Below are 11,760 nucleotides of genomic sequence, written 5' to 3'. Positions count from 1 at the left end.
TTATATTTTATTTTATATATTTATTTTAATTAATTAATTAATTAATTAAATTTTTTTTTTTTTTCGTTTTTTTTTTTCGTTTTTTTTTTATTACTGAAGTGCTGGTATTTATAGTGATAATGGTGACCTAATGGGCTCAGAATGAAGCCCGAAATTTTTGTTGTCTGTCAGCTTCGCTAGGTGAGCGCGTAGCGAACAGGCCAGTTTGGGCCATTTTCTGGATTGGGCCATCCGTGAGCTGGGCCTTTGTTTCTTCAAGATCAGTGTTATATATGAGTCGGAATGCCTTGCAAAATGTCTTGAAATATTAATGGGCAAATTTTGGGGTATGACAGGCTTGCTACCGGCACCGGAATCGGAACAAATTAAATTGATCGGCATCTAACAGGTAAAAAACTTTATTCATTCTTCTTTTATAAAAAGTAACAAATTAAAGTGATTGCTTGATTTGTGTTTTTGAGATTTTTAGGGTTCTTCTTTCTTGATGTGTTAAAATAATCTATATGAGGTTTATTAAGCCAATTCATAACACTGTAATTTACAAATATAGTTATACACTGTAATAAGGTTTATTTAATCATTGTTGCTGCTAATTTCTAATAGTGAAGTTACCGGTATTTGAAAACGGATTAAAGTTGATTAATTAAGTTTATTAATTTTTTTCTCTTTTAATTTTTATGTTCTCTAAATTGATTTTTGGATCTGATATGATATTATAGGAAGAGTAAAGATGAATAATAGGAAAATTGATTCTTTTTTCAAAAGGAAAGCATGTGAAATTGAAAGAGAAGAGAGAGATGAAGAAATTATAATCCCGACATCCGAATCTGAACACAGTTCTTGAGAATCCAACAATTGAAGAGCATCATGATTTTGAAAATTCTTTGGAACGCGATCCTGGAAAGCGTCCTCCGATTTGGAAATATCCACCAATTCAAGTGGATGCAATACGAAGAGCTTATCTAAAATGGGGTCCATATCAAATTCATTTAGAAAACTATCCTTTGTCCGGTAACGAGGACCATCCGAGAAGGTTTCAACATACTTGGTTTAGCATACTTCCATCATGGTTAGAATATTCACCATCTGAAGATGCCGCATATTGCTTACCATGTTACCTTTTTAGCAAAAAACTAAGTGGACGTCCCGGATCACTTGTCTTTATTTCTATGGGTTTTAGAAATTGGAAGAAAGTTAGGAATGGAAAACATTGTACCTTTCTTAAACACATAGGGAAGGATCCTTGCTCACCACACAACAATGCAATGAAAGCTTGTCAAGACTTGTTGAATCAAGATGGTCATATTAGAAATGTTATTCAAGTGCAAAGTTCAAGTCAAAGAATGAATAATCGGTTACGACTCAAGATTTTAATTGACACTGTTCGTTGGTTAACACTACAAGCTTGTGCTTTTAGGGGTCACGACGAAAGTAGCAAATCAAGAAATCAAGGTAACTTTCTTGAGTTATTGAAACTTTTAGCATCCTACAATGATGAAGTTGCAAAAGTTGTGTTGGAAAATGCTCCACAAAATTGCAAGTATACTTCACATCAAATTCAAAAAGAGCTCTTGCAAATTCTTTCTAGTAGTTTGAAAAAGAGTATTCGTGAGGAAATTGGTGATTCCAAATTTTGTATCGTTGTTGATGAAGCTCGTGATGAGTCAAAAAAGGAACAAATGGCTCTTGTATTAAGATTTGTTGTGGCACATGTTAAAGACACCACATCTTTAACTCTTAAGGAAGCAATATGTGATATACTTTCTCGACATAACCTTGATGTTTCTTGTAACACCCCTTTTTCTACCCCAAAATACTTAACATATAATCAGAGTAAATAAGCACGCATATAAACAAAAGGGCGTCACATCGACGTTTTCGAAAACTAAAAGCTTTCAAAAACCAACACCATTCATCATCACTACACAATACACCTAGTCATTTAAAATAACACATTCCAATTATCATGAATATTCACGAATATGCATTCGCAGCGGAAAATAATGAATACTCATGCATTTCATCAAATAATCCATGTCCCTTACCATGATCATCTCTCAATCATATTTTCAAAATAAACGGAAACCATAATCAGAATATTTGGCACTATGGCCTCTCAACAGCAATTGCAAATAAGCAGGTTCGCAAGTAATAACATAATACTTATCTAAATAGGATACGAGTTCAATACTACTAATCTACCCAGTGTTACATGACCAGAGAATTGACTCATTACCTAGTCTTCAAACTAAAATACGGGAACTCTCCAGCTAATCTCGAGCGAGCTACCGTCCACTTACTTCAGCGCTACTACTCCTGAGTATCTGCGCGATACCCATGTAAAGGTAACATTCAAACAGAAAGGGTGAGAATTCAAATCATTATGAAGGAGTAAAATCAAGCACAATGATTAAATCAACAATTAAAGGAATTCATCACACTTCACATAACCATGTAAACAATATTCACCAACATCTATTTCACATGTTTCAAACATCCATCAAACTCAAGGAGTACAATATTAAAATCCAATATTATATTCTCAAATATACACATAACTACGATTATCACATAATCACATATGTTGTCAAGTTATGTATCCAAACATCATCACATTCAATTACCATATCTCATACACACATCACAATCACAATAATGCATACACTCAATTATCACATAACTCTAATGTGCTCAATGCAAGACATGTGACTCTATGCATGCGGTACCATAATGTGAACCCAATGTTTCACCGTTTTCCGATTCAATATCTAGAATCCAAGCCACCACGTCTATTTCCAATTAAGGATCAACGTCTGCTACACCTATTTCCAATTAAGGATCAACGTCTATATGGATCCAACGTTCCACCGCTTTCCGATTCAACATCTAGAATCCAAGCCACCACGTCTATTTCCAATTAAGGATTAACGTCTGCTACGCCTATTTCCAATTAAGGATCAACGTCTATATGGACCCAACGTTCCACCGCTTTCCGATTCAACATCTAGAATCCAAGCCACCACGTCTATTTCCAATTAAGGATCAACGTCTGCTACGCCTATTTCCAATTAAGGATCAACGTCTATATGGACCCAACGTTCCACCGCTTTCCGATTCAACATCTAGAACCCAAGCCACCACGTCTATTTCCAATTAAGGATCAACGTCTGTGTAAGACCCCAATTTTGGCCCTAAGATCCCTCATGGCATCATAACATTGCATTTGCATGGCCTCAAGGATCTTCAGCATCTTGGTTCCCTTTGCTTTTGGGTGGGATCTCTTGTGAGTGGTTTGAGATCACCAAGCATGCTTGAATTGTATATCATTGCTTTTCTCATTTTGTTTACTAACCAAAAGCACAAAAATATGTCACTAACATCTTTTGTTTTGTAGCTTGAGCAATCACAAGGTCCAAAGCTTTAAGGAGATCATTAGTACAAAGACATGGTCAAGAGGAGATGATAGCAAGCATGGCAATGGTTCCCAAAGCTCTCATCCATCAAATATGCCTCCCTAGTACCTCAATGCATCACTTTGATCAAAGCAAGACAAAGGGTTTAAGGTTTGTTCTTCAGAAAAACCCTAAGTCATTTGTGCATCACAATGCCTTGCTCATGAAGCAACCTCAGCCCATGATCAAATACAATCAAGGGAAGTTCTTTAATTTATCATTTCATGCATATTTGAACTTATTTGAGTGTCCTCAATCATCAATTCATCAAGATATGGGTTGTGGACTTGAGAAGTTGATCAGTCAATTCATCTGACTATTTTGAAATGCACTGAGACCTAACTTTTTATGTGTTGGTCAAATGGAGATAGTTCCAAAAGAAAAAAATGTTATTAAGGACAATATGAACAACTTTAATGTTCATCCAAAGTTTATTTGAATCTTGGAAGGCCATCTTCCATTCCAATACATTATAGGTCATTTTGACTGAAACCCTAATTGTGGGTCAACTTCCCAAGGACATAACTCATTCATTTTTTATGATTTTGAGGTGGGATAAAATGAATTGGAAAGCTTAAGATGTCTACTTCAAATGTTATGTTGAACAAAATTTCAAAATCTCAAAGGAAATACATGTGATAATGTAAGACATTATAGGTCCTTTTTGACCAAATGCATTAAAAGTCAAAAAGTCCAACTTCAAGTGCCCATAACTCTTTCATCAAAAATCCAAATGATGCAAAATTTGAGTCCATTTTTATTGTCTTGAAAATATATACAACTTTGATGTTGGAGGTTTTTCCATTTGAGGCTCGCATCATCAAAACAGAAGGGCTTGAAAGTTGGCCAATTTTAGAAACCTTGCCTTGACATATCTTGCACCTTGCACTTTAAACTCAAATTTCATAAACTTCCACACTTCGAATGAGTTTTTGTCCAACATAACATTTGTTCCTTATACAAATACCTTTCCAACCATTACCCATATGCCTATGTTTGGATTTTCTAAATGGTACTTTCGAAGAGATGATTGTTTAGGTACAAATGAGGAATTCACTTGAAAACTTGGTGCATAAGGAATTGCCTTGCAAAGTCACACGTCCAATTCCATTTGGCTGATGCTCAGAATTCATTTGGCATTGTTTTTGGGCCTTATGCATGATCATGCAAGCCCGTGCAATGAAGCTTCACATGCCATGCACACGGATCATTTCACACTCTCCTTGCCACTTCCTCTATAAATAGAGACTTCATTCCACTCATTTCACACGCCTAATTCAACCTGAAATGCTGCAGAATTCTTTCCATAGCCATCACTAAAGAAGCAATTGCATTTTCTTCAATTTTTTCAGATCCAAAATTCAACTTCATCTGGTTGAATTCTTGGATCTTAAGCTTCTAAGCCTTCATCATTCATCTCATTGAACTTCTGTTTTAGCAAAGCAAGCAAGGCATCATGCTCAAAGTACCAGAACTCAAGCTTATACTCCAACTGGTATTTTCTTCGATTCTCATCATCCATGGACCTATTTGCTTGGATCTTGTGTTGGCTGAAGTCCTCTCAATAGAGGCACCATGTTTATGCTTTTAATTTCTGAAATTCATTGAGTTCATGATGAACACCAGATTTTTCAACTTCCGATTTCTCAAACCATAGAAATCTAGAATGAAAATGGATGGTATAGGGATGATGTACATCATCCCAGCTTTCTAATGATGTATAGATCGCACGATTTGGTTAAGGTTTGAATCTCTGTAAATTTGGCCGGAAACTGCATGCTCACCAGAGAAGACGGTGGCTCCGGTGGCTGCCTCATTGCCAGATTTAATCTGGACCGTGTGATGGTGTTTCCAGATTCGATCCCATGCGTCCAATGTTATGACCTTTTTAAATGCATCCTGCGCTTCAGTTGAGCAAGGCACATGGTAGGCGCGCATCTCTGGAGCGTGTGATCTGCCAGCTCAATTAATGAGCTCAGATCTAACGCTCCATGTTTTTTTGCATTTTTATTTTCTGATTTTTATTTTCTTTAATTCCTTTTACTTCAAAAATCAATATCTCTTTCATTTTTAATCCAAAAATTATGGGACCAATTGCATTATTTCCCAAATAATTTCTAGTTTCTATTTCTGATTTTTAATATTTTTTATTTTGACATTTGATATTTTTCATGAATTTTCTCTTTTCTGGTTATTTTTAATTCATTTTAAATAGTTTTTGATATTCAAAAAATACAAAAATATTTTCCTAGCCTATTTGAATGATGATGGATATATAAAAAATATTCTCATCAATTTTTGAATTGATTTGAGATTTTAATTCAATTAGGTTGTTTTTATTCATTTTTAATTGGTTAAAAATAGTTTCTGACTTTTAAAAATGCTTAAATTTTTTGTCAAACTTTGTTTGACCTTGTTGAACTTAGGATAAATTACTTAGACCTTTCAAGGTTGATTTGAAGTGATTTTGAAGTTTGACCTTTCCATTTTATTTTTAATTCAAGTTTAATTAAATATTAAAAAATGCCAAAATTAGTTTATTCATTTCTTGACTCCCAATCTTCATCTCACTTCTTTTTGTGATTGTTTGAGCTTGACTTTCAATGTTATTGGTCAACATATGAAGATTGGTACATTGTATTTCATTTAATGCACTTTAATTTTGCCATTTCCATTTCTCTTATCCATCTTCTTCTTCTTCTTCTTCTACGTCTTTTCTTCTTTATCAATGAGTTGAAGGTTGATAAGTTAGCATTGGTTAGGGAGATTTAATCTTCCTTGATTCAAATCTAATTCATCTTGATCAATTGATCAAGTGAATGGCTTTGCATTAAGGATAGGTTGTCTTCTAAATCATGCAAAAGGCTTAAACCAATACAAGATCAATTCTTATTTTCTTTTTGGCATGGCAAGTTTTTGGGACTTGGTTCGCTAATCAAGACTCCTAACTTGTGTTTGTTGCCTACATTATTATTGACCGGCCTCAGATAGTTGTGACTTCTACATAAGTCCAATTACGATTGCTTAACATAACGCTAAATTTGCCTTATGGCACACTAACTACTAACACTAACTATTGACAATTAACATTTACTTTATGCACTTTACTTTTATGCAATTTACTATTCTTGCATGTATTATCCATTTGCTTTTCTCTTTGCTCACTTGAGCACATGTTTATGTTAATGCCATTTGCCTTTTGCTCACTTGAGCACATAATTGTGTATATATTATTGTGCTTGTGTTTTTGTTTTGATTGTTGTGGACCAAATGCAAAGAAATGGACTTAGTTCCTAGGACTTTCCCTATGCAAAGAAATGGAGAATTGGACTTAGATTCTAGGACCTTCCTTATGCAAAATTGGAGTAAAAGGATCTTAATGATGAAGATGGGTTAGAAGAACCAAATCTCTAAACTCACTCTTGTCCATTCTTGTTTTACTTCATGGAATCTTTGATGTGTGTGCTTTTGTGATAGGAGTTTCCATTTGAGCTTGATTGGAGGACCATTGCCATGTGCATCCAAGTGAAAGATACAAGATACATTGAGGATCTCTTATGAGACTTATTTGATTGCTTATGCTTTGTGGTTGCTTATTCCAAAGGATGGAAGCTACTTGGACCATCAATATGATCTCAAGAGAGGAACTCATTTTGTGGTTTTGATTCTTCATCCCTCATCTTTTTGTTTTACTTAGGACTTAGCCCTTCTTCTTCTTCTCTCCACTCTAACCCAAGCCAAAACTTTTTGTGCAAACATTTAACTATTGTTTTCAAACATTAGAAATCTAAGCCTTATGCTTTTGATTTTCAAACTTTCTTTTCACAATACTTATTTTGAATTGAATCTTTAAGTCAACTTTGACTATTTTGTACATACTTCTAATTGGTAAATATAACCCATTCAAATTTCTTTTTGTGGTTCCAATGGCCACTTCTTAATCAAATTTTCTGTAACCTTTAGCTATTAGGTTTGAGTTATCTTTGTGGTAGATGTAATACTCACCTATATCCTTAGTGATGGACAATGAGTCTTCCATGCTTATTATAGGGTTAACCCCTCACTAGCATGTTGAAGCTATCCTCACATGGTGGATTTGTGGTTTGGTTGAGTTTTCTCCCTTTGATAACAAAAGACTTTAAGGCTTTTGGACCAATCAATTCACCAACTTGTTTTGAGATTTTTATCCCGAACTACGAGGTTTTGATCCTAATCATTTTATAAGATGGTACGTAGGCAATGGGTTCATCCATCCAAACACAAAATGTAAATAATTCTTATATTCTCTTCTCATCTCTTCAATCAAGTTTGCACAAACAAATTTTCACAAAACAAACAACCTTTGCAACAAGTATGAAAAGGGCTCCCTAGGAGTACCTAGGATGTTTTGGGTGCCTAACACCTTCCCATTGCATAACCAACCCTCTTACCCAGATCTTTGTTTCTTTTACTAGTTTTTGTTAAAACTATTAGGTTTTTGTTCGCTTTCTAACCATTCCTTTGGATAAATAGAAGTGCGGTGGCGACTCGACTTTGTATGATTTACCTTGGATTTAGTCAATATCTCTTATGGTAACGAATACCCCGCTACAGAAAAGTGGCGACTCTGCTGGGGACAGAATTATCCTAGTAGGTTTTGCCAACCTTTCATGCTTGTTGTATTGTTTTGTTTTGTGACATATTTTTGTGCAATTTGGGATTACTGTATTGTGTGTAATGATTGATTTGCTTGATATTAATTCCTTGTATGCTTGGTGATCTTTGTGAGATGAGTTCTATACCCGGACTCGAGTGCACTTAGGATAGGAGAATGGCGTAGTCTTGTTGACTTGTGTGGAGTTATTCCTTAGCAAGTTGACTTGCAAGTCCATTCACTTGGTGGAGGTCATGTTGGGATCAATAATGTCACACAAGTAAGTTGTGGATAGACATTACTCTTTTCAATATAGACCTTAGAAGCCAAGGACCTTAGTTTACCGAGCCCATCTTGGCCTATTCTTAGGATGTAGTGCGAAAGTCGTTCAAGTGTAAGATTTGATACGATTGTTACGCGATACTACACTCATAAGAGTTTCTCTTGAGAATATTTTTGGAATACGAGTAGTCGTTTCTCCGATAATATCCGAAAGATGGGATGATGACTATGGGAACCTCTTGTAGAACATGTTTGGCAGGTTAAACCCTAGTACACTCCCTTTGGGTGGTCCTTAACCAAGACTCCATGCTCGTGACTTACAACAAACCTTGATTCATGGTTGATCCGTTCATGAATCCTTAATATCAATGGAACTTGGGTGTTGATAAGGTGTAAACCATAACCCACCAAAATGGATGATTGATATTAAGGATAACATGATCCATCCCATGACCTTTGTTTGGTGTGCTTTGCTTGATCCTTGAGTGTGATTGTTGCATTCATGCATTCATGCACCCATTTGCATCCATATCATCAAATAAGTAAGAAAATTTTCAAGGAACTTAAGGGGTTTATTTGCAAAATTTTCAGACATGGAAAGACAAAGAAGGAATACAAAGAAGTACAACTTCAGACAACCAAATTTGAAAGAGTTAAGGAATCTGACATCCTATGTATTAGATCCTTTGGGTTTCAAAGCTCGTTTTGGGAAGCTTCTTCCTCTTCTGACTACTCAGGTGGATGAAGGGTTGATGAGTGTATTGGTGCAGTTTTATGATCCCTTGTACCGATGCTTTACGTTTCCGGATTTCCAGCTTTTGCCTATGCTTGAGGAGTATGCCTACCTGGTGGGCATACCTATCCTAGACCAGTTGTCGTTCAGTGGTTTGGAGAGTATTCCTACTTCTCAAGAGATAGCTGACATGTTGCACATAGATGGATCTCTGGTTGGTGCTCATATGACTACCAAAGGTGGAATTCAAGGTCTCCCTTCTGAGTTCCTCATTGCTCAAGCTACTATCTATGGGAAGGCCATGAGTGAGGATGCCTTTGAAGCCATATTTGTACTTCTCATCTATGGATTGGTATTGTTCCCCAACATCGACAAGTTTGTGGATGTGAACGCTATTAGGATCTTTTCTACTCTTAATCCCATGCCGAATCTGTTGGGTGATACCTATTTCTCTTTGCATATGAGGAATGCAAAGGGTGGTGGTGCCATTGTGTGTTGTTTGCCTCTGTTGTATAAGTGGTTTATTTCTCACTTACCGCAGACGGTCGCCTTCAAGGAGAACAAGGGATGTCTATGGTGGTCCACGAGACTCATGTCTCTCAATAATGATGATATCTCTTGGTACAACCGTGTGTATGATGGTGTGCAGATTATCGACTCTTGTGGTGAATTCTCCAATGTACCTCTTCTTGGTACATGCGGTGGGATTAACTACAACCCTGTTTTAGCACGTCGTCAGCTTGGATTCCCCCTAAAGGATAAACCTAATAACATTCTGTTAGAGGGTGTATTCTTTCAAGAGGGTAAAGATCCCCAAGGCTTGAAGGGAAGAATGGTCCGTGCTTGGCGCAAGATTCATAGGAAAGGAAGAAAAGAGTTGGGTCCTAAGAACTGTGTCGCTTTGGAGCCTTATACTGCTTGGGTGAGGAAGAGAGCGTATGAGTATCTCATGCCTTACAAGTATCCGAGACCTACACCTTTGATTATGGCTGGGCCTTCAACCCTCCCTAATCAAGGAGTAGAGGAGTTGAGAGACGAAGACCGTTCACGTGCTTGGATCCGTGAACGCGAAGAGTTGCTTCAGCAGATTAGAGAGAAGGACGCTTTGATAGAGTTCCTCGAACACCAGGTTATTGATGATCCTGATGATGCATGGACTTCTCTACTTCCTCAGTCTTCCAAGTTTTGGAAGAGGAAGTACGATCGACTCGCCAAAGAAAAGGCGGATATGGAGGCAGCTTACGAGAGAGAGGTGAAGAAGCTTCGTGCATCCTATCTTCCTGTGTCCCGAGCTTTAGATGATTGTTTCTAGGGATCCATAGGATGATTATTTTCCTTTTCTCTTGTATATGATTGACAATGCTGTACTTCTTTCCCTGATATTATTTGATGAGATATTTCCATATGTGATAAATGTTTAGTATTCCCAAATTTTGCAAATAAAACCCTAAAAGTTCCTTTGAAATAAAAAATAAATCATATGCACGAGCATTACATGCATCATGTGCATAAACAGGTTTTGTTCCCGGCTTCTTGTCCTGTGGTCTAACTCTGTGTTCTTCATTTATTTTGAAGACAAGCTGACTCACCGGTACTACACTAGAGCCAACATTTCAAGATTGATGGATCACCTAGAGCAAGAGAACCGTGAGCTGAAAGAGGAAGTGGCCAGACTGAGTGCCTTGATGGAATCATTCTTGGCTGCCCAGAGCCAGTCTTCTCCGACGCCTTTAACTCCTCCCCAGAGGACAGTCATCTCTGAGATTGTTTCCTCAACCGTGCCTGCAGCCAGTGCACATTTTGCTCCAACGGCCATGCCAGCCGGGTTCCCGTGGGGGATGCCACCCAATTTTATGCCTGAGGATCTTGCTCCAACTTTTGCTTCTATGCCGGCATCTAGCCCGGTCCTTGCTGTGCCTCCTCCTGTCATGCATACCATGCCCAGGGTAGACGACACCATCTATCATTCTGAGCCGTCTGAGGGCCCAGATGTCTATGAAAAGACGGACGCTATGAATGATCAATTTCTTGAGCTTCGCAAGGAATTGAAAACTCTTCGAGGAAAGGATCTATTCGGCAAGTCTGCTGCCGAACTGTGCTTGGTTCCCAATGTGAAGATTCCTGTGAAATTCAAGGTCCCTGACTTTGAAAAGTACAAGGGAAATACTTGTCCTCTCAGCCACCTGGTCATGTATGCCAGGAAAATGTCAACTCAAACCGATAATGATCAGTTGCTCATCCACTACTTTCAGGACAGTCTGTCCGGTGCCGCCCTGCGTTGGTATATGGGTTTAGACAGCACGAACATCCGATCCTTCAACGACCTTGGCGAGGCCTTCGTCAAGCAGTACAAGTATAATGTGGATATGGCTCCCGATAGGGATCAATTGAGGGCCATGTCCCAGAAGGACAAGGAAACGTTTAAAGAATATGCCCAGAGGTGGCAGCACAGATCGTGCCTCCGCTAGAAGAGAAGGAAATGACCAAGATCTTTCTAAAGACTTTGAGTTCATTCTATTATGAGCGGATGATCGCTAGCGCTCCTTCTGACTTCACCGAGATGGTGAATATGGGGATGCGTCTAGAAGAAGGGGTTAGAGAAGGACGTCTAACCAAAGAAGAAGGCTCTTCTGCCAAATGTTATGGGGCGTTTGCAAAGA

This window comes from Lathyrus oleraceus, chromosome 1 (genome assembly GCF_024323335.1).
Source record: "Lathyrus oleraceus cultivar Zhongwan6 chromosome 1, CAAS_Psat_ZW6_1.0, whole genome shotgun sequence".
Lineage (NCBI taxonomy): Eukaryota > Viridiplantae > Streptophyta > Magnoliopsida > Fabales > Fabaceae > Lathyrus > Lathyrus oleraceus.
The sequence above is the reverse complement of the archived record's forward strand: the minus strand, read 5'-3'. Positions refer to the sequence as shown.